The sequence below is a fragment of the Aphelocoma coerulescens genome, chromosome 1 (assembly GCF_041296385.1).
Source record: "Aphelocoma coerulescens isolate FSJ_1873_10779 chromosome 1, UR_Acoe_1.0, whole genome shotgun sequence".
Taxonomy (NCBI): domain Eukaryota; kingdom Metazoa; phylum Chordata; class Aves; order Passeriformes; family Corvidae; genus Aphelocoma; species Aphelocoma coerulescens.
Window position 1 is genome coordinate 22,352,937 of NC_091013.1, and position 24,724 is coordinate 22,377,660.

At 36.5% G+C, this 24,724-nt stretch overlaps 1 protein-coding gene across 1 annotated transcript in view; it reads left to right on the forward strand.

The window, feature by feature from the left end:
• Window positions 1-24,724, forward strand: part of NLGN4X (neuroligin 4 X-linked) — a 170,205-nt gene that overhangs the window by 19,506 nt on the left and 125,975 nt on the right. Inside the window, exon 2 of the mRNA XM_069003916.1 lies at window positions 12,434-12,517. The gene's annotated coding sequence lies outside the window, so the exon portion shown is untranslated. The remainder of the gene's footprint in view (window positions 1-12,433; window positions 12,518-24,724) is intronic.

Sequence of the window (24,724 nt, forward strand, 5' to 3'; positions counted from 1 at the left end):
AACTCAAATTCTTTTAAAAAATGAAAAAAGACCATCTGTAATGGTTCTTTTACTGTGAATGACTGTCACTTGAATACCATCTAGGGGAGGTTTGTTTTTGTGAGGGCATATATTACAGGTGGATTATTGAGTGAAACACTAGCATTTTTCTGTGCACCAGTAATCAAATAGTGATAATCTTTGTTCGCAGTTGGAAGTGCTTACATGGCAAGAATCGAATTTCTAAAGCTTATGAGCTGTGTTTCCTACAAAGATTTTTTTTTCTTGATATCTTAAGTTCATTTTCAACTCTTGAGAATATTAAAAAAAATTAAATAATACAAAGTTAAAAGCTCTACTTAAAAACTCCTGTAAGAGTTAAGAGCTGTATTTAAAAACTGCAGAAACAAGACGCATTTGCTCTGATATCCTGTAGTTTACTGAGGAAATCTAATAATTAAAATATTAACTAAAACCTGATGATGACTACAACAAAGGTATTTATCACTTAGCCATATATGAGTCTCAATTGCATCTTAGACATGTGAATAGGAAAAAAAAAAGAATGAGAAAGAACTGAAAACTACATTGTTTTTAGGTGTTTGCAGTACAAATTATATATTGCTGGAAGATTTCGTTTCTTTATAGAAACTTCAAATTGTTACTTTAATGCAGAATGCCTTTGTTAGCATATTTACCTATGGTTCAAAAATTGTCTACAGATTAGGGAATTGCTTGTTGAAAAATAACATAATAACATTTAGAGTTTGCAGAACCCGAGAAAGACAAGGATTTTATTGTTGCAGTGGTTTGTCACCAGAGGGGTTTTTGAGCTATTAGTTTTTCAAAACCTTTGAAGACAGGGCCACTTAGGTGCCTGGTTTGAGCTTCCACTTTGTCATTACCCTTCCAACATAACTTCCACACACGTGTGTTTCAGGAGTCTGTGTGTACTCAGAGGAGTATTTCTACAAATATTTAAAAGCACTATGAAACAGCTCCTACTTACTGGATCAGTACCCATCCTCACAGTGACACGACAGTGCTGTTCAGCCCTTCAGAGGCTGGTGCTTTGCTCAGGCAGAAAGTCCTCTGGGACCCGAACTATGGTCTTTGCACAGCACTACAATGCAGTATGTGACATATCAGTGTGGTCAGAGTTAGCTTTGTTTCACTATACAACTCAGGGTATATCAACACTTCTTAGAGCTTTTTGAGATAAAATTTGTATTGTGGATTGCAAAGTGAGAGCAATTTTGCATTTGTGGAAGTGATTTCTAAAATATGTTTCTCTTTAATGCTCTGCTCAAGACTCTGTGGTAGTTATTGCTGTCACAACCATGCTCTTATGTGTGATTGATAACTTTCCAGTAGCAGCTACCAGCTATTGTCAGAATTTCCTCCCAAAATTATGTGTCCAATAGACTGCAGTCAAGTATGAGACAACAAGTATGAGACTTGGATATGTGGACTGACTTCTGCAGTTTACTGATATCATGAGAACTTTTATTGACTTCAAAGGGCTCTGGATCAATCTCTTAGTTTCTGCTCAAAGCAACTGTAGCCTTTCTTCAATTTTTAATACTGAAACAGTAAAAGGCCAACATATTCATAGCTTGTTCTCTCATGAATATCTTTTTTCTTCCAAGTAACAGCAGGGTAGAGAAAAGCAATTGACTTCTCAACCAGATAAATACAAAGAGTAAAGATATTGTACTCATGACAATCATAAATTTGGGGTTGTTATGACCTGTAATCAAGTGCATATGATATAACCTATTGCTATTGCAGGCAGGAGATCTAAAGATGACTGACAGCCTAGAGCAAGTAAGATCTAGCTGAAAACAGAATGTTCTAAATACAGAACAATGACTCTATATATAGCCTTACAGTGAGAGCAATCTTTTCATTTCTCCTTCTGAAGGGACACAAGAGAGGATTTATTTGACTTTTGGGAAGCTTTAGAATCTTCAGTAAATATTCCAAGACACTGGAATCATTTTAGGCAACTTACCCAGTTCATGTAATGGGGTTTCAATAAATTTACCAACATATTGATTTCCTGCAGTGGGGAAATGTGAGGGATCTTCTTATTATTGTGTTTGTTATTTGCTTGCTCAAGTAATTATTCTACGCTGTCTGATGCTAATTTTAGAGAATTCTAAATACAATAGATTCAGTTAGTACATGGAGTGGTTGATTAGCTGAGGATTGAGATAATCCATTGTCATGTGTTAATGCTTCTCTTGTGGGTATTCCAGTGACCTCTCATGACTCTTAACCTTTATCTAACATTTGGCACATGATTCATTCAGCACAATAAAACTATAATGAATGATTAGGTTGTAATTAATGAATTTAACTTTTGACTCAATTCTTAGTAGAAGCATTAAACAAACTGCATTTGTTGCACAAATGTCTTTTTAACGCCTTAAACTTAATCAAAAGGATTTAGGGCCACATTCTCACCTTCCATACATATTTTGACCGGTTTTCTGTCAATTGTTTTGTGGTCTTCACAGGCTATTTGAAGTTACAGGAAAAGAAAAAAAACCCCAAAACTCCTACAATGCCAAATACATTTACCACACCTTCTGTAAAGCACCTTAAGTCAAAATTTCAAGACTTGATACGGCCCGTTGCTGCTTGAGCTACAGGAATTCACACTGTTCATCTGACTAAACTGGTGGTGAAGAGGGAGGTTGTACTGCAGGCGACATGCCCCAGTTGTAGAGGGAACATAGTTTAGTTTTCTGTCCAGAAAAATCCATTTCAACCCGTGTCACTGCCTCTTTTCCTTCTAGAGATCAGGAATTGGGTTGATCATAAGGTTCCTGTCAGACTACTTCTCCTGTAGTCTGCTCATGGACTCCCAACATAATAGTAAAGCTGGTAGTGGCTGCCATTGCTGTTCTGTCACATTTTATCCCTAAAATGGAAATGAATGTTAAAATATTTACTTTTTTTATATACTTTGATTTTGGTAAACTACCAAAACTTCCCTGAGAAGGGAAAACTCATAGTTTTAAGTGCAGCCTGCATAAACTGGGATAGAATTTAATTAGAGGAAGAAAAGTTTCCAATGAAAGACTTTTCTTATTGAATTTGAGGGAAGAGGAATTGGAGCCTTTGATATAAGTTCTCTGTAATTTTCTCTTGTTGCTCTTTGTTACCAAAGTAAATTCTGGCTGTATTTAGACTGCAAACCTGGGGTAGGATTTGAAACTGTTGGGGCAGATTGGGCTAAAGACCCAGGTTGAGCCGTGATCTGGAACATCTTGGTAGTTACTTTCATACCTCTCTTTCTGTTTCCTCCTACTTTTAGAGTTATTTTATTGTTTGAAAAGGAATACCACATACACAAAAATGAAGAGAATTGTGTTTTTACTGGGAAGTCTTGTGATGTAGACAACTGTGGGAATAAAAGCAATAGAGATAGAGCCATTAAGCTGCAAGATTAGATGGGCTCTCATAAACATCATGTTGAAGTCTTACAGGTATCAGATGTGTTTGTTTTTGCTCACAACGTTGTGGTTGCCAGATAGAGACTTAAGTGTTTTTTCTGTTCTTGGCAGGGAGGCTAAGAGAGGTGTAAGGGTGCCTACATCCCATTTCATGTCATTAAGTTTTTTGTGGTGCTGGAAGAAGATGGAGTTGTTTCTTTTGGTAGGCAGGTGATTCTGTATGATGATTTAAACCAATTAGGATGAGTTACAATTTCTTCCTTGTCTCTTGAGGATAGAATAAGGCCTGGGGTTATAGGATTGTAGCAATCCCTGTTCTATTTGACTTGAATCAGGCTTTTGCTCAGTTTTCACGAAAGATATTCACTTGAGATGTCAGAGATTATAGTTCAAGCTGTTCTTTAGTTGCTAATATGAAATGACGCTACTCCATAAGCAGAAATAATGATCTGAGTAATTGATGAAGTGATTCACTGGCATGAATTAGACATAACCAAACACTGAACATCTGCTATAACCTTTGCAGCTGGAGTCTAGCTTGAGTCAATCATGTTGATGGCATATTCTGTCTTTCTTGAAAAATGTACATGTATTTACAGATCGTGGAAGAACAGAATTACTGACTGAGGTTGGAAGGGACCTGTGGAGATGGTTTCTCAAATCTTACATTCAAGCAGAGACACCTACAGCTGATTGTCCAGGACTATGTCCAGACAGTGTTTGAATATCTCCAAGGTGGGAGATCCTACAGTGGCTCAGAGTAACCTGTGCCAGTGTTTGATCACTCTCACAGCTGAAGAGTGTTTCCTGATATTCAGAGGAAAATTCCTATGTTCATTTGTGCCTGTTGCTTCTGGTCCCACTACTGAGCACCATTCAACACCTGAAATTTTGAATTAAGATGAGATTTATAGAGAAATCTGTTTAATCAATATTTTAATGCTTCTGTTCACACTGATTGTTTTTAAAAGCTGCTAAAATCATCAGGCTGCTGTTGTACTTTGGGTTTGTTTATCTCTACTGCCCAGCTTCATCACAAGTTGCTTCTTGTGAAAATACTGTTTATTCTTTTTCACCAATCATTTTGAGACAAGTAAGGAAGTTGGAAAAACACATTTCTTGCAGCTTAAATCATGTGGGTTTTAGTCCATAGGTCAGTGTAGAATGTGGTTGTGTCTGCCCCTAGCTTTTGATGATAATGTCTACAAAGGTAAATACTGTTCAGAATAAACAAATTATTAAGTACCTCCTGGAAGGAGAAGAGGTAGCGACAGGGAAGGAAACATAATATCAAGGTAGACAAAAGCGTAAATGTCTAAATGATCTGAGACTGTAATCCAGTGATGACACTTCTGTACATTGTGGTTTGAGACATTTATTTTTACCTGATGATTTAATGCAAAATGCAGAATGATTGAACTAGCAATCTCATTGCTCTTTCTTTATATAATATTTTCTACTATGAAGATAGCCATTCTTACTTTATTTCACTTGTGATTCCTAAATTTTAAGACATATTTTTTTGTTAAAATTTCGGTTAGGTAATCTTGAAGTTTAGCAAGGTTTGTAAAGAGAGTTACCATCACTCATTTTACTAAAAAATATACTTAGATAAAATGCTGACCTTCTGGATGCAGAAGAGCATTTCCTAAGGGGCTGAAACCAAAGTGGTGCATTTACTCTGATAGCTTGCTAGTAACAAATGTTCTGAGCATTACCTTCTAAGGGAAAATAGATAGAACCCCTTTCTATCTATAACAGATTTAATTACCAATTAGACTATTTGAGAGGCAGTACCTCTGTGGCAGGCATAAGTGCTAAGAAGGTGGCTCAGTCATGTAAAACAAAAGTGAAGATAGGTTATAATAAAAAATGAAAGCTTCTCCAGATAAGAGGAATAGAGACAAGAGTAAGACTCAGGTCTCTGTAGAGTCAGTAATTTTGAGTACTCATTGGAGTTAAGGGATTTAGTGCTTAGATGTATTAAGGTGTTAGTCAGTCTGGGTGGAGAAACAGGAAATAGAGGACTTATAAAAATATCAACCATAACTAGTTTCCTTTTTTAGGAGGTTGTGTGAGTTTATTCTGCTGCACTGTTTGGTGTGGGTTTATCTTCATGTGTTTGCTTTAATCTACATAGTTTTCATGATGGTGGCTGGGCAGGGATATATCATGGGCTTAGGAGATGCAGATTTTGGTGATTATTTTATGGGTGGAATGACAATTGCTGAAAGGATATGGTCCTCATTTGTCTGTCATCGTGGGTCTGGTCACCGTAGAGTTTTTTTACCATGTGAACATTTCACTGGCTGTTCTCAACTTGGTAATTCTGCCACTGCATCACAGGGTACAGAAATGTCAGCGGCTCTGCATGGAGAGCAGCAGGGCAGGGCCTGTCAGCCTGGACCTGTCCCCCCGGTCAGGAGCAGGGCAGCCAAGGGCACCGGGGCAGCTTCAGCCCCGGGCATCGGGAACCTCTCTGGCGGGTCGAGGCCAGGCTGGGCCATCGGCCCACTGTGAGCCCGGCTCAGCGGGGCCGTGGCAGGGCCGGGCAGGGCTGTGGGGAGCTGTGCCCGGCTCAGCGGGGCCGTGGCAGGGCCGGGCAGGGCTGTGGGAAGCTGTGCCCGGCTCAGCGGGGCCGTGGCAGGGCCGGGCAGGGCTGTGGCGAGCTGTGCCGGCCTCAGCGGGGCTATGGCAGGCCCAGGCAGGGCTGTGGCGAGCGGGGGACCGGCCCTGCTGCGGCACAGGCGGGCTGCGGCTGACGGGCGGTCCTGGGCCCCGGGCGAGTCAGGACTGGTGATGTCCTCAGCGACGTGCTACGTTGAAAGGCTTTCTGAAAATGTTCGTTCTGGAGATGCAGTATAGATGGGTCACATTCTGTGAAATGTCTTACTGACATTTTAGTTTCATTCAAGAGAACTGGGAAACACCATGGAGGTGAAAATGAGTAAGAGCTCAGTTTCCAAGAGAAGGAAGTCTCAGAACCTCTGTTGCTGTCAGTCGGGCCCTCTGCTTTGTATCCTTGGCAACTTTCAGTTTCATCAACACTGAACTGGAATAGCCTCCCTGTGCATGTTCTATCCATCGGAAATGTGTTTCAATAGTATAGGAATGGAAATTTATGCAGCTAGATAGGCAATTCCATAAGTGCAGACAGATTTTGATGCACTGATATCAGTTTGATAACTGGGATTGCAGTTTCCCTTACCTTACACTGCATTTTTATGGGGTGTGTGAAAACCAGCTCAGTGGCTTAACCAGCAATGATAGTATCTGACACATCATCTATGGAAAGATAAAAACTTTTCCACTTATAAGAGGGCTTTCGTGTATGAGTTTTTATAGAATGAATTTTTAGTTATTCCAGTCTTTCTATCTGTGCAGATTTTTGGAGAATTGTTTCCTGAATCACCTAGGCTCTTAAAAAAATCATAAGGGAGAAAGGCAGATATGTTTATCAGAGTTTGCTCATACATAGAGAGGCATATATAATTTCATCAAAGGTAATTGATTTACTAGTAATAACTTCAAAGTGACAGAGATAATTAACATTACCTTGAGCATAGCAAGAGCCTTGCTGTAATAGCTGTTTAAGTGCCTTTTCATACATTTCTTGCTGTTAGTTTCAGATACAAAAATAATATTAAAAGTCCCAAGGAAACTTAACTAGATACTTGGAAGTGGGGACCAAAAGATGATCTGAACTCCATGCCACTGGGTGGATTATTCTGTCTTCTATTAATCTTATTCCCTATCTACAGTCTCTGAATGCTGTACCTTGACAAGTTTGAGGGCTATTATGCGGAACTCTTGCTGTTCCATCTGATCTTTAATTTCAATATGTCTCAGCATGGTCTTGACGCTCTCTTTGGATTTTTTTTTCTTTGGCTTCGGTTTTGTCCTTAGTCTTTTTTTTAAATTCAGATTGTTCTTTTCCTCTCTGCTTTCTGCTGTCTTTCTCCTTTAGCTGTATCTCGTCCTCCTTTTCCTCCTCCTCCTTAATCTCAGGCTTGGCCTTTCTTTTATCCGTGGCTTGAGATTCAACCTTTTCTTTTAACATGTGGCTGGCACTCTCCCCTTCTCTTTGACCTTAGACTTAGCATTTCTTATGTTCTCCATTTTTTCTATGTCTTGTTCTACATGCTTTTTTGGCATTGTTACTTTCTGGCCTGGAGTTTCCCTAAGGGGATTTATCGTTCCATTTGCCATTCAGAATTTCTTAACACAGCAAATTACTCTCTTCGGCATCTTCAGCATTTCTCTGGTTTGTGTTGCTGTTTTCGGCTTAGGCTTCATGAGTTTAATTCCACCTGACTTCTCATAGCAGTTTGCAAATTCTTCAGAAGACTTGTTTTGTTTTGATTCAAAGTGAGTCTAATGTCTTTGTTTCCAGCCTGGTCGTTGTATTTTGGGTTTGTTTTGTTGTTGGGGGTTTTTTTAGTTGTTTTTAGGTTTGGTTTGTCTTTTTTTCCCCTCAGCATGGCTTATGTTTTTCCTGCAAATTTTCAGGTTTTGACCTGTAATATTAATTATTAGGTTTGTTTGGAACCTCATTGCACCAATATTGTCATCCTTTCATCCTTTGTTTTGTAATGAAATGTGTATTATATTCTATTCAAATATTTACCTTCATTTATTCTCCTGATGAGGAAGAATTTTTAATCTTTTTTATCTGCTATAATCACACATGATATCTTTTTTTTTGATAGGTGGTTCAGGATGTTTCTGATGTGGCCCATGTGAGAAATTAACCTGTGTTTTGCCAGTTGGTTTAGCAAAAAATCATATCCAAATAATTTTGAAGGCAAGACTTCCCAAGAAATGTTAGTACTTTATGGAAAAAGTGAACATCACTGCAAATTCACATCACTTGTTCCTAGATGCCATTATGCCTTACACACAGCTTCATTTCTCCTCTCCATCTGCATCCTGTGGAGATGGCCTCAGCCTTTCCATTCCTGTGTTACTGCTTCTTTGCTGCTGCTGTATCTTTGGTAGCAGCCCATTTTCTCTGAAGAGCAGTCTCTGTTTATTGTTTGTGTTAGGCTGTTCTGCCTACTTCCTCTGTTCATCTTTGGTCTCTGCTACACTTTTTCCTGCCCTTAGACCTTGCCAAGATTCATACAATCCTAATATTTTGTTTTCTTGTAGTTTCTCTCTGAAGCCACCCACCTGTTTTGTAGGATATTTTAGTTATTTGTGGCTGAGGATACAGTCCCTCATCTCTGGCTTCAGAGCAGTGTCAGTCTTTTTTCCCTGCTTTCTCTGACTATTGCTGCTACAAGGGCATGCTTATGGGACAGGCAGAAATCAGAACTAGAGGTACAGAAAGGTTCAGAGGTTCAACTACTTAAAACAGAAATAGATGAGCAGAGAATCATGAGGAATGTATATGGGAGAGAAAGAAGAAACACAGGATTCACGTCTCTTTCTGATCTGCTTGAAGACAAGGACTGTAACTCAGAATATGTACATTGAGAGGGAGTGTGTGGATGAGAGGCTTCCTGTCTTCTGGTGTGCTGCTTTCGATTGAAGTTCCAAAATGGGTCTGCAAAATGGGAGGTTTCTTCTGGATGAATTTCCTCCCTTTAGGCAAAGAGAGAGTTACTGCCTATTCAGCAAAGGAGAAGTTACATTTCACTGCCTTTGCATTATTTGATAATTAATTATATCTGGTTCAAGTAAAGAAATTAAGATACCACCACTCATTTCTTAGATATCTCAAAATCAACATTACCTCAGCTGTTATGTGTGCAGAGTGGGTTGTTCATTTTCTAATTTGAAGCCCACACCCTTTGACTCATGACGGTTAATAAGTCTTCTACATTTCAGGATGCCTTTTTTCCCCCCACTAAAATACAAAGGAAGCCTATGGTCAGATTTAGTTATTTTGCTTTCATATACTTTAATTAGGGGAAAAAATGATTTCATTTGCATATCTCTGATACTCCTGTAGCTGGTCTGTGTCTATTTCCTGCTGTGAGATCTACCTCTAACTAGCTTTCCTCTTCTGAACGGCGCCTTCCTCCCAAACTGTCCAGGCAATAAGGAGTTGGAATAGCAACATCTGCTTATTTGATATTCTGGCTTCTGGACTATTGGTACTGAGGGAATATCACAGAACTGCCTGCATGCATTTTCCCATGCTCTTAGGCACATGGTGTGATTCTTGGGGTGTCCTGCACAGGACCAGGAGTTGGATTTGATGATCTTGATGAGTCCCTTCCAGCTCAGCATATTCTATGACCCATTGTTTCATTACTGATTTTCTGTTTATAGTTAAAAAGATTCAATAATTTAATTGCTGTGAAATACAATTGCTGTCACTACATATGAAATTTTTCAATTTAACAGTGGGGAGAGCTTATTGTGAAAATTTTCAAAAGAAAGAACTTGGTATGAAAATGAATTGAAAGGGAAAAGTGTATAAACACTGTAAAGGTTACAGATTTAAAGATGTTAAGATTAAATTCAGAAGGGTGCATTTTCTTAGACTTCATGAACCTATCTACTCAAACAGAAGTTAATTACAATAGTCCAGTAATTGTGTTGAATAAATTTGAGCATCAAAGAATGAACAAATGTTTTTAGCTTATATCTAGGTATTGCCAGGAGCTCTCAGGGGTTTTGGGGATGGCTGGAGAGAATGGGTCATCATGTTCAAAACAAAATGGTATTTTTTATGAGACAGAGATTTTATTTCTCAAGTAGACTGAGATAACTGTACACAATGACAGAATGTTGGTATTAATGGGTTCTTGTTGTATCACCTATAAAATCAGAGACAGTTGTGGTAATTCTGAGAAACTACTCAAGTAAGTAAGTTTAAATTGAGTAACATTAAAATTAGGGCCGTTATAGCACCATCAGATTTAAGTTACAAATGCATCTGTGAGATGGTGAGCAAACCTGTTAAAAATTTCAGAAAAATATGCTTAGAGGGACTGCCAGATTCCCATTATATTTTCATTAAAATTTTGTGGTTATGAGGAAATCAGTTGTCACAGATATGAAGACAAAATAGCTCTATAAAAAAGAAAAACGTGTGTAGACAATGCCTATATTGTCTTAGGATTGAACTGCTATTCTTTTAATGTGTGCCAATGCTTCCTGATAGAAAGGAAGTGCAGTACTTACTGTTGCTCTTTTGAAAGCAGTTGACTATTGCAGAGATAAAGTCTAAACATGATCTGTAAATGGACATTGTGGTTTACTAAAATATATAAAGTTTAAATTATAACCTAGTCATCTACAATCAAATTCAGTCTGCCAAGGACAACTAGAAGACAGTGTAAGATAATATGAAGGTGAAAAGGATAAGCACATAGGTACAGAGGTAAACTTGGAAAACCTAGTTCACAAATAGTACTTTCTTAATTCATATTTATGCTTTAAAGCTGGAGACTATTTTGGTACCAAGGAGAGACAGTAAATGCAGTCCCTGTGTTTACCAGTAAAGCTGAACTCTCTTCTCTTTTCTCTTCCTGTAGCAGTAATTAAGCTATAAAGGATGTTGAAATAAAGAAACACAGGTTTAAAATAACTGAGAAATGAAGCTGTGTTAGCTTTAGCTTATTTTCACTGCCGTTCACAGCCACTGCTTAAATCCTTCCTTATTTCTTATACCCTAGGTTTAATCACATACTACTTTTGGAGAATTGGAATGACTGGCAAAGTCTATGTGAGCAGTGAAATCTCCAGTAAAAGTGCCACTGGCATGTGGCTAGATTTAAGACATTACCATAGCTTGGAATAAAGATTGTCCTAAACTTCAACATCTGATTCCTCAATGGGCGTATATGAAAAGCCGCACTGTTGCCAGGCTTCCCCTGCAGCAAGTGTCCAGATGGACACTTTGACAGTTTAGCTAGGATGTTTCACACATTCCTTATTCATAAGGAATTCTGCTTTTCTTCATATTTCAGAATTTCTCCTTTTCAGATGTATATTCACATAGACATCCACTGGTACTTATTTCCAGCCTATAAAGATAATGACTGTGTTTACACAGAACTGAGGCCTGTGTTTGCAGCTGTTACAATAAATTGCACTTACAGGGGATGGTTTGGCTGTAGAGAGTCAAACCATTCATGAGGAGGTATTCACTGTGATTCAAATTGCAGAATCTACAATCTGTGTGCTGATCAACTTAATTAAAATAAGAATAAATGATAAGAAAGAAGTGCCTTTAAGAGTGAAGCAGAGAAAAGTAGAGTGCATATTTCCCATAAAATCTGCTGGCTTTGGAAGGAAGAGAAGTAATTAAGGTATTAAAGTCTCGAAAACTATTAAAATTACCTGAAATACCTTTCTTAACACTATTTAGGTTTGAGTTTTAAATCACAGTGTCTCAAGATACTCGACAGAACAGACTGTTGATAGATTAAATACCAGTATTTATCTAAATAGTCTATCTAAAATGGATAGTTTCTTCAGAAATAGTCTATCCATTAAAATGTCATTTGAAGTATAAACTATAGTTCTGAATTACACATAGGAAAGAATAAACATTAGTAAAATGGCTTAAAATTTTGATTATTTAAATTAAATTGAATATATTTAAATATATTTGACTATTTAAATTTTATATTTGGCTATGCATAATATATGTTTACAGAAATATTTAAAACCAAAGTGTTTGGTCATGCTTTCTTCTGTGTCTTGGATTTCAAAGTATTTACTTGCCTTAGCAGTTTCTCAAAAATGTATACTTTTGTGGTATACAGGTTTAAAGACAATTCTGTCTTTGTAGCAGTGATCAATCTGCAAAGAAAAAATACTGCTAGCAATTTTTATGACAGAAATCAATACACTATGCTTAATGTATTTATTGTGTGGTAATTAATATTGTGATGTCTCTTTTTGGAATCTTGAAAAACAGCATTACAGGTGATTTATTTATTTAAGTAACTTATTCACCATTTGTGACTCATAACCACGCATTTCTTTTCTTCACTTACTGAAGAACACTATATATTTTTTTCTAACAGGAAAAATTCCTGCTGTAACTAAAATGACATCATGTTGCCTCCTATGGGGGAATGCTGAAGCCTTCTCAAAAATACAACACAGTGGTAAGTACTAAAAGTATGTTCATAGCAATTCCTTTTTTCATAAAAATATGTAAAAGAAAGATGGCAAGTCTCTGTTGCTGTGTTTGAAATATCTTTGCAATATATTGTACTAGTTTGAAAACAATCCAGTGGGAGGCACCAAGTCAGAACAACAGTTTAATAGGAATATTTTAAAAAAAGGCAGAAAACACTGGTTCAAACTGACAGAGTCAAGATACAGCCTGACAGCCTGCTAGTCAGGGTGGTGGTAGCAGTCTGACAAAATGGTGGCTGCAGTCCTCCTGAAGTGGTGATCCTGTAGAAGGGTCTGCTCTTCCTTGGAAGGTCCAGTAGTGGCTGTGTAGCTCCTGTCCTCTGGGAATCCAGTGGAAAGGGTGTCTGTGGTGTTCGGAATCTCAGATTATATCCAGGATGGAATGCTTGGTTCCTCCCTCTGGGTGGAGCATCTCACAATGGGATGATGAGTCATTAAGCAAGGCGTTGATTGGGCTCATTAACAGATGATAGTCCGAAGGGAGGAGGCAAGGAAGCACTGCCCCAGCTGGTTTCAACAGCTCATGAGGATGGTAATAGAATACACTGCAATCCAGGACGTATGTACATCCAGTTAAAAGGTTTGTTTACCATGTGTTCATCCAATGAGACAGGGAATACAGTTCATTGTCAGCATTAGCGCTGTTTATGTGCTTACTTACGATAAGCATGAATTGTTATTATTTTTCCATTCTATAAGTATTGAATGATGCCAATCAGTTTGTAGTTAAAAGACGTGAGATTAAACCTGGCTATTGTGACACTGCTATTTAGTAAAGTTTGGGGGTTCCTGGCCACACTGTACCAGATAGAGCTGACAGTCTTCAGTTTGCATGGCAAGGCTGGGTTCCAGAGTTCTTGTGGGGCTGTACTAAAAAAGAGGCTTGGTTGCTGTTTCCATATTGTTACCATAAGGATTTATTTTTTCCTCTCAGTTTTTAGCAAAATATGAGAGAACATATTTTAATGCATAACATGCACACAGGTAATGCATGTAGTTATATGTATGTGTATATACATGTACACAGATGTGTAAACATTCTTATATCAATAAGAAATACGTACCAAGGGTTTTATTTAGAAATCTATGCATAGAATATATTCTATTTATAAAACACCTTAATCTAATTACCATTCTTCCATACTGTGCCTGACACATTGATTAATGAGAAGGGAATGAGATATAAAAGAGACCAGAAAAGTTTCTCTGGTGCACATTCTTCCTTTTCACTTTATATTATCCATGAACTTCAAAGCAGATGTGACTTTTTCTGTAATCATTACACTAGCTGTAGTACAATAACATTTCAATTTTCTGTTGACACTGGGACCTAAATTCAAGGAGAAGGAATAATAATAATATATCTGATTTGATGAGAAAGTTGTGAATAAGCAATAATTCAAAGTGTGACAGGTTAGTTATGAGAATAGAGGGTACCATTATGTGAAATGTAAAATTCAGACAAAGAAAATAGCAGCTTTGAAAATTCCTGTGATTTGCATCACTGAACCATGTTTATTCCAATTTGTAGCAATTTACATATAATTGAACAAAAAATACTTTATGAACAGGGGCCTGTTTAATAGTTTAGCATCCAAACTGATTGTGATAATATCTGAACTCTTAAGGGTTATATAGTGAGTAATACAATATGCATGAATGACATACATAGAATTCACTTACTCCAGACAACTCATGACGTTTTTTTTCAGGAATAAGAAAAGCAAGTAATATAAAGAATACAAGGCTCATATAAAGCTAAAGTCAAAGTTGAAATAATAACAATTCCTTTAGATTAAAAAATTGTGGTACATTTACCTTGTCTGGCACTAGAATAAGCCACAGCCATATTTCAAGAAGGGAAAGTCTCATCTCAGGATAATCACCGTCCACTGAGATAGACCACAAGATGCTGGGGAGAGGGTTCTGAAGAGAAAACTGAGGGATGGTGTGATTTTAGTTTCCTCTGTTTTCTCAGCATTTTGTTTGTTCTTCATAACGCACAGCAGGAAAGTCAGAGAGGAGGAGAAGAAAAGGAAGCAAACATTAAAACAGAAAAGTGAGATGGAGCCTATTGATGTCTGGCTTTTAACTCACACTGCAAGCTAGTGAACATCAGAAGCCAGCTGTGCCTTTTGAAAATTTCCTTGTTCATGTGAGGTGATAATTGGACTATACATTAAAAAAAACAACCAAAGAAAAAGAGATTAGAAAATGGAGTTATAAATCAGGATAAAATTTATTTCTGCTTCTCTGTTTGCTAATTTTCTGAAGTAGCCACAAATATTTGTGTTCAACTGCCAACCCTGAGGTACTCCAAAATACACAACAGAAGAATTACGGAAATATTTGTTGATTTCCTTTTTGTCTAGAAAAAGTTTGTATTGAGAATATTTCAGAAGACAAATAGAAATGTATCTGAAGGCCTTCATGAAAATGTATAATCCGAGCCAAACTAACCTTGAAGTTGTATCTTCAGAAGACAATAGGGATCCATTTATGAACAGAAGAACAAAAAATTTAAAAAAATAACTAGGGACAGTAATTTGGACAGATTTTGCCTATGACTTTGGCTATATTGTACTCAGTTAAGAGAAATACAGAAAGAAATCCCTAAATCTTGAACTTTTTAACTGCTTACTTGCTATCTTTCTCATCCATAATTCCAGATAGAATTCTTCAACATGATAAACCCATGATCTTTCTCAAGAACAGAAAACATCAGTTTATGTTTGGAGCACATGAAATGTATTTTCTGGCAATGCACAATATAGTAGCAAAAATTGAAGCAAACAAATGGCCCGTGCCTTGTCCTCAGATTTTGATCTTACATCAGAAGTGTAAAGCAAGTTTAAATGGTGGGATTTCATTCTAGAATCCCAGCCTGACAGCTGAATGTGCAGATGGAGCCCTGTGGTAGTCTGTGAAGCGCTGTGTCTTTTCTTTGATGTAGCCACATACTGTCAGATTCTTGATCATGTTCTCAGATTCTGATCAAACCTTCTGTCTTGTATCATTTATGGTAACAAATGTGAAGGAAAAATAAAGCCTTTATATTAGAAGGCAGGAATAAATTGTTCCAGTTTTAGTCTTGGGAGTTTTAGGAAACAGATCAACTCTTTGTTCTCTGAGGAAAATCAGGGCACAATATATTCTCATTCTTAGAGCTTTCAGCTCTCCTCAGCTTATTTTTCAGCTCTTGGGATTCAGATAAGAATCTTTGCCTTCCTCTTGTCAGGATTTAAGGCTGTATATGAAAGTGTACTCAGCTGAGCAGTCCAACCTCTGGTTAAGCAGCATCTTCAACTCCTCCAGTTTTCTTTTTAGGCTCTCACTGATTTTATACTCGTAGGTGGAAAAAAATGTTCCCCACATTTTTTCTGTCTTGGTGAAATATTTGCACAATTTTAGTATGGAAATCTATCAATTATGTAGGCTCCTAAGACCTGTACTACGATACATAGGCCCTGCTGACATCATAGTGTTCATTCTTCCTACCAATTCTTAATTTTGAAACACAAGGAAGGAAGGAAGGAAACAACCCAGTTTAAAATTCTTTCCTTTTATAAAGATAGAAGGTGTGTTTTCCAGACTGAAACATAATTGATAAGCAGGAGCAACTTAAGAAGTTACCAATTGAACCCAGACTGATGGTCTGGTCATGTCAATTAATTGAGGCTGATGCTCAGCATTTCAGTAAGTTTCCAAATTGGAAACTGTATCTTCTTCAAGAAATTCCAGTAGTGTGAATTGAATTTAACACCTACTGTTTGGAAATTTAACCAGGCTTTAATTAGAGTTTGTCTAGATTTGGTTGTAGGATGTTCCAAAGCTCTCTATGCATCTATAAATTTGTTTCCAGGGAGAGTATTCTGAAATTGTAAATCCAGTGCATCTCAGTTGATCTAGAAAAAATAAATTAAGTTGCATCATCTGCCTTGCTGTGAGATGTTACTGGTAAATCTAATCTTAGCAAATCCAGTACATCACTGATATTAGGGTGTGTTTTCCATTAAAGGTAGAGACCTACTGTGAATAGTGGAATCAAAATATTCAGATTCTCTAATGAATATAAATAATTCCTTGCTTCCATTTGAATTCAAAATGATGTATCCATTAATTTTTTATTCCAATATTTAGTTATGCATTTTGGTATGACTGACCTAAAGTACCTAGAAGTAGGTAAACTCTGATGACCTCCACCAATATGTGAATTTCTGAAGAGCCCAAATGAGAATGGAATACATTTTCAAGTATTACTCGGATATGAAATAGCAAACACCAAAACTTTCCAGGTCATTAAATTTACTTTCAGGTGGCAATGTAATTAAGTAATTTTAAAACTTCTACCTAAGTTCATTGGCTTTATTAAAAGCTTTGGGAAGATAGTTAAACATTTTTATAAAAGTATGAGTCATGATTGTCTTGAATCTTTAAGACTCATACACTGTTCTTATCTAAGTAATGCTTCCAGAAATATAATTGATTTTGTAGAAAATTAATTTGAACATAACATTACACAAAGTATTGTACAACAATAATAGAGAATGGTTAAAGTTGTGTAATTTCAACATTATACAGACTCCATGGATAATGGGAGTTCACTGAATCATAACATCATGAGTAATAAGTAAAAGTGAAATAAAAATAATCACACTCTTTTGCACAGACAGCTCATTTAAAGTTCAGTCATGTTCAATTCAAAGAACTGGAGTGCAAATTTTACTATCTCAGTGTTTAAACTTGAAAATGTTTTATCACCATGACTCATAATTTAAATCTACTGTACTGAATAACAGGTAGTGAGTGATGTTATATCTGTTATATCTGTTTCAACAGGGAACTCTTAATTCTTAAGAAAGTTCATAATAACTCAGTGTTGGGGTTTTTTTCTAAGAACAGTAAAGCTTTTGAGCACAAGATTCCAGTGTAAATGAATTACAGGCAAGCAATTGTCCTCTTCCTGTCAAGGTTCAGAACACACTGAATCTGCATTTTTAACCACAAGACCACAGTTTGTCTTGTTTGGACAACTCAGTAGCTGACAAGAAGGGACAACCATCTATATCTCTTAACAAATATCCCTTTACCTGCTGTACAGCAGTTATCTCCCTCAGTTTTCATATAAAAGGAATAGCTCTGTGTAATGGCAAAATCTTGTGTCCTCCTAGTATCCCCATGACTTAATTTGAGCTCTGCACCCCGAAGTTCAAGTTTCTTTTGGAAACAACTGACGGAAGATGATTTCTGGGATCATCAGCTCCAGCTTCTATAACAGAGGATGACCATATAATGCAATGCTTTTTATACAGGTTGTAATTTAGGTTTGGAAACCAAGGGCTACATTGATTGCTGGTGGAAAACAGTAATGAGTGATGTCTCTCAAAGGTCATACTGGGACAATGCTATTAAATATCTTCATCAGTAACATAGACAATGGGATTAAATGCACCTCAGCAAGTCTGTGGATGAGTGGTGCAACTGATTCACTAGAAGGAAGAAATGCCATCCAGGGGTACCCTCAACAGGCTGCAGAAATGCGTCCATGAAAACTTAATGAAGTTCAGCAAGACTAGTATAAGGTCCTGCACCTGTGTCATGGCAATATCCATTTTCAGTAGGGGCTGGATGGTGAGTGGATTAAAAGTAGCCTTGCAAAGAAGGACTTGGAGGTACTGGTGGATGAGAAATTGTTAATGAGTCAGCAATGTGTGCTTGCAGCCCTAAGCCAGCTGTACTCTGGGTTGCATCAAAAGAAGTGGCCAACAGGTCGATGGAGGTGATTCTGCCACTTTATTCTGCTCTGGTGAAACTCCACCTTGGAATGCTGTGTTCAGTTCTGGAGTCTTCAACACTAGAAAGATGTGGATGTGTAAGAGTGGGTCCAAAGGACGGCCACAAAGATGATCAGAGGACTGGAACACCTTGCTTGTGAAGACAGACTGAGACAGTTGGAGTTGCTCAGCCTGAAGAAGACTCTTATGAGGTCTTACTGCAGCCTTTCAATATATAAAAAAGGGCTGACAAGAAATGTGGAGATACTTTTTTTCAGGGCCTGTAGTGGCAGGAAGCAAAGGGGAATGGCTTTAAACTGAAGTAGCATAGATTTAGAGGGGCTGTAAGGAAGAAGTTCTTTATTTTAAGGGTGGTGAGACACAGGAACAGGTTGCCCAGAGAAGCTGCAGATGTCCCATCCCTGGAAGTGCTCAAAGACAGATTGGGTGGTTTTGAGCAACCTGATCTAGTGGGTGGCATCCCTGCTTATGGAAGGGAGGTTGGAACTAGATAGTCTTAAAGGTCCCTTGCAACCAAAACCATTTTATAATTTTATCATATTTCTGTATAGTATCATACAGTGATTATCTATGCATGTTTATAAAACATGCAAGAGTATTAAGGTAAATAGCTGAGAGTATACATGACTGATCAATTTTAACACTCCTATAGCACTAAATGTAGTGCTGTATGCACCTCAGCATCGGAACTGGAATGTGGCGATAAAGTAGAAAATCAGTAATGATGGAATCACAGTCTGGGGTTTTTTTATGATTTTTAAAGCAATTATATCACATTGAAACCCCTGTGAGAAATGCCCTCAATGTAGCTATTTGCAGTTGATTTCATGGTTGTGTGCCCTAGCCATAGTACAAGGTTGTTTGTCAAACAGCATATCAGAAGAATTGAGGTTTTTTATTTTTTCAGACAGATTTGGGTTTTATAAATAGGCTTTCAGTACAGTTTTAGGAAAAAAACTTCCAGCACCACTCCAGAGGGCCTGGATATCCCATACATTCTATGTCATATCTGCTAAAATTCTGAATTACTTCCATTCTGTGCCAAATGCAAGTAATCCACCACAATTATGCTAATCACTGCCCTGAAAACAAATTGATACAGCTGTTGAGTGACTAAGGAAGATGATGGCATATTTCTTTCTTTTTTGAAAGAAAAAAATAAAATGCTTTTGCCAGCAGGAAGCCAAACTGCTTGTAGAAATTACTTAGAATTGAAAATCACTATTTGATTCTGAAGGTAAATATGTTTGTTTGTATATATGAATACAAAATACATTTAGCTTTAATTGCATGCCAATTTAGACTCAGATAGCTGGTATTGTACAGCATTTTTTTAGAGCATTATTTTGTTTTTATTTTATGTTGATGTTGTGCAATATATATATACACACACACACACCGTGTTTTCTATTGGATCTTAAATACGGAAGCTGAAGGTATCTAAACCACTCTTTCTACCAGGTTTATTATCAATACCCCCCCCCCCCCCCCCACATTTTCTTTCATATATACTGCTTTGCATTCCATTTTTATTTTCCAAGAAAAAAGCCAGAGAATGGGAACACAACACAAATATGGTAATATTGTTATCCACAACTTTAAAAAAAGCTCAGAATATCTGAGTGCAGGTGAAACAACTCAGGTTAAGTAAAATCAGGTTCTGTCAGCTTTCATTATAGGCTCTGTTTCTTCTGAAAATGTATGAAGTAGTACTGTTCTCTTTTTCACCTGGTTGCAACTGTATTAAGAGTGATGGAAATTCACTCTTCTGTGCTCGCAGCATGAGTGTGGATTTAAAGCTTACACAACTATTCACAGAATGTTAGAAAAACCAGCTTAAATTTTTATCTTTCAATATAACTTCAGGAAGTAACTGACAAAATTTGGTGCCTAGTTATAATCTTAAAAAGCTGCATTTTTTCTTGCTGTAAGAAATTAATAACCTGCAACCAAAATATCTATTAAAATTGTGGTTTGTCTCTCCATGGTGGAAACAAAACTCTTTTATCTGGAACTAAATCACACATTTAATTCTAATGTAGTTTGCAGTCAGTGGAGTTAATTATACTGAAAAACTCTGTTGCTTCTATTGTTTGAGGCTTTTTGCTCTGCTTTAAAGGTACGTAGGTGATATTTCCTCTTCTGTATCATATCATTGTGACTACTCTTATGGGTAGGCATATGTCATGAATTTGATTCATTAAGATGAGATGCAAATCCTTGAAAACTAGCTCTGAATAATGAGCAATCTAACTGGTACACTGAGACGCAGTCTATTCTTACTTAAACATGTTACCAAAACAGGCTGCAGGTATCCCTCCTCAAGCAGAGGGGCTGGACCAGATGAACTCCAGAGGCCCGTTCCAACTTCAAACAATATGTTCTCCTGTGATTTTCGTTTAAGAGCAATTCCATTTTTCTTTCAGTGGATTTAAAATAACAGTATGACCCTTTCGCTTTCATTATATGGAAGTATCAAAAGTGATGGAAAAAATAAATAATGATGCTGAGTCACTTGAAAAGTTAGGTGATGAATAATTAGAGACTTAGTGTTTCTGTTGTTAATAAATGTTTAAAGGAAAAAGTTAAAAGAAATATACTTTATTTGACCAAATGAAACAGAAGTAAATATTTTAAAGACTACTGAAATAGTTTTTGTTTAATATTTTTTATAAAGTATTAGTGAAATACGACTCATTGAGTGGAATGGTGTGAGGCTACAATACAAAGTTCAAGCAATGGCAGGAGTAGAATCTGTTTTCATTAGGAGCCGTCAAAACTAAAATGTATAAGCAGTGAGGTAATAAGCTATATAAAGGTACAAGAAATTCAGATCTGATATATTCAGCAAAAAATGTATATTAATTTGAGAGCAGAATTCATTAAACATCTGAAAGTCAAAGCTTTAGGCTAGTGCAGAAATTAAGCAATCTAAGTTTATTAATTAAGAAAGCAGGAGTTTCAATAGATGGGTTTGACAAAGAAAATGGATGTATTAGAATTTCGTCAATGAAAATTGAAGCTAGGACAGAGCAATCACAGCAATTACACTAATAGGTCATTCTCTTGGCATCTTCATTGTCTTTTGGAATATGGATTTTCAGTGCTTTGAAATAGTAGTATAGTATTAGTACAACTTTGTCTGAGCTTGTTGTAATTTAAATATTACCACAGTATGCTATGAGGATAACTTAACAAAAGGTGTTAAAGAGTCATCAAAACTTGTGTTGACCTTTATTTAAAAACAAATTGAAAGTCATTTGATGCAAAGTTTTATTTCTGTGAAAAAATAGCTCACAGGGAACTTAATTTCATTCCTTAGCTGAACAATTTTTCCCTATAGCTGTTTATGGTTTATCATTTGAAATCTATATGCTGGAAATCATCAAAATCAGAATACAAAAAAACCCCCAAAACTCAGTTTCTTTTCTGTTTGAAACACAAAATATGTAATTGATATTGCCAGAATATGGGAACAACACTTACAGTTTGTATTATTGGCAGTGTAGCTCCCATGTCCAGAAATACAACCATCTTGGTGTAAGACTTTAGGAAAGATAATTGTTGCAATTATGATGAAATTTAGGGCCAGAGAAATAATGAATCAGGATTCCTTGATGGTTATCTTCAATACCTATAGAAGACAATAGTAAATTCCAAAAAAAGTGGTTAGCACCTTGCCAAGGTGATAGCTGTATCATCCTTTTGAGGGGCGGACTTCAAGGAGCAGCAGCTGTCTAAACAAAGGCAAAAAGGAGATTTGATTTGCTTGTTCTGAGAATCAGTAAGAATACTGCTGAAAAAACATATGTGCACTATCCCACTATTTAAAAATAAATAGTTATATACAGCTGCAAACAAGACCTTTAGATGATGGATTTTTTTCTCTCATGCCAAAGAAGGCATTATGGAAGGAATTATTTTGAAGAATAAAGTGTAAGTCAGATCACACAGGAATTACTGACATATCTCCAATATGAGGTAGAATAATCTTTTCCTCTGTCAAAGGGATTTAATTGTCTGCCCTGACCTCCATCTGTTCTATTAATTGACTGCATTAGTTTGTGGCAGATATTTTTGGTTGGTATTATGTTTTATTGGTGAGATTTCTTAAGATGATATAATAGAAGCACACAGGAAGCTGTAACTCCTGCCATGTGACAAGGTATATTTTTTCTCAATCCTGACCTAAATCCGTTGACCGAGGGCAGGAAAAAATAGATCAGTCCTTCCTAGTCAACCTGGCAGCTGCAAATTGTTTTCTGGTTTTTTTTCTGCAATATCATCCCATATGGATATGATACAAGAAAAAAAGGAAAAAAAAAAAACAATCCAAAACCAAATAAATAAGAAAACCAGAAACCCTTTACAAAAAAAACCGAAATAAATTCCTTCCACAAATTAAAAATCAATTTTACATTGATTGATTTGATGGGCATATTACTTTTCCTGTATACAAAAGAAGCTAAAAACAAATGACCAGGGAGAAGAAAAGTCACAGGAAAGAATTATGATTTGGAGAAAGGAATATGCTAGCAGTGTGCACTCTACAAGAAAGATTTGAGAATTAGAAAATAACTGAGAAGGCTATGTGCAAAAGAGGAAAAATATAGGTACTTTTATAAGACGACATTTTCAGGCAGGGAAGAACAAGAGTAAGGTGGGTCTTGAAAAGGTACCAAGGCATAACGTTTTGTCATGGAATCATATTGTTAAAAAATATTTCTCCTCATTTTTTAAAATGCCCATATAGTTTTGCAGTCTTGTGAAAGCAGGTAGGTGTGCTAAATAATATGATAATAATATTATTGTATGGGTCTTGTCAGAAAGTCATTCATAAATGGTACTCATTGCAACCAAAAAATAATGGGAAACATGTTTTTTAAAAATAAATAACCCAAATGTTTCTAACATAATACTGTTTTTCCACAAACCTATCAGTTCTATGTTAGTAAAGGCTAGTATTAGGTGAAGATGGTACACCAAGGAAGATACATTGCAGCAGTCTTTAAAATAACTTGAAGATGGCTATGGGAATAACAATATTAATGACAATAATAATAAAAACAGCCCCAGAAAATAAAATTAATTGGACGTTAGGTGAGAAAATGTCTGAATTTTAGTTTTAACTCTGCATACTGAATTTCCTACCAATGGATGCTATATCATCTTTGATAAACTATCAGCACAATTAATGATAGAACAGACAAAAACTGTTAAGAAATTCACAGCCGAATAAGATCTTCCTGATTTTAGTCATGAGGACTTTGTTCATGTATGAAACAAAGAGTGAAGTTACTAATTTCTTAACTCTGTGCTTATAAAGATAATTCTGTTTATATTGGTAAGAGATGAAAGAAAGAATCATCTTGCTACAGCTCAGTTAGGACAGTTACCTGTCTAATCTAGGCTAATCACTTGGGCTTTTTAAACATAACCTTCAGGATGTTTTCACAGTGGTTGACTTCAACTAATATTTAATGTCAAATACCTACGTTACAGTAGGAAGAATTGCTGCCTGAACTATATGCTTCTGGTATAGACAGAATATCTGACTTTCTCATGTAGAGTTTGGGAGATGAACATGAGCTTTAGTATGTGTTTCCAAGGTAGAGAAGATACCTATTCATTGGGCTAGGCAAAGATGGAAACATTCCAATAATGGGGGTTGGAAGGATGAGCAGGAGGAGAAACGACAGCTTCTGTGATTTTTGTTGGCTTCCATTTCTGACTCAGATACAGCTCTACACATTACAAAGCAAATATTGCATTAGATTTCTTAAAACCCTTTGATGCAAGAAAATATAATTAACTGCATGTGAGATGGCTTTGAAGTTTCCCATGTAGTAGAATGATAGAGGTTGTCATGCAGATAATTTTGAGAATTTTTTTTTTTTTAACCTAAGAGAAAAGCATTTATTTATTTTTCTGAGATTTCTCTTGGAATTGTTAAAAGATCATGAAAGACGATTGGATTTTTATCATTTGGGAATGTGGGATCTGAAAGGTAGGACCTTTTTAACTGAACAGAAAACTACCAGAAAAAAATTTATATCTTTTCCAAGCTTAGCTTTCCTGCTTTTTTGGCATGTTGTGGCATGTTTTGGCAACCAATAGAAAATAATAGTGATTAAAAAAACCTACACAAAACTCAAGTAACTGGCATGAAGACATATTTTTAAAGCTTGTGACTACATGGAATTATTCTTTGTAGCATATCTTCTTGCTAGTTTTTGTAACCATTTTAGAATTTGCATTTCCAAGGTGGTGAAATTTCAGAAGTCTGTTTCTTAGATTTCTACATTTTGCTGTTGGATTTTGCTTAATATTTTCCAGGCTTTTATTGTTGTTTTGGAAATAAATCTCACTTTTGTTGTT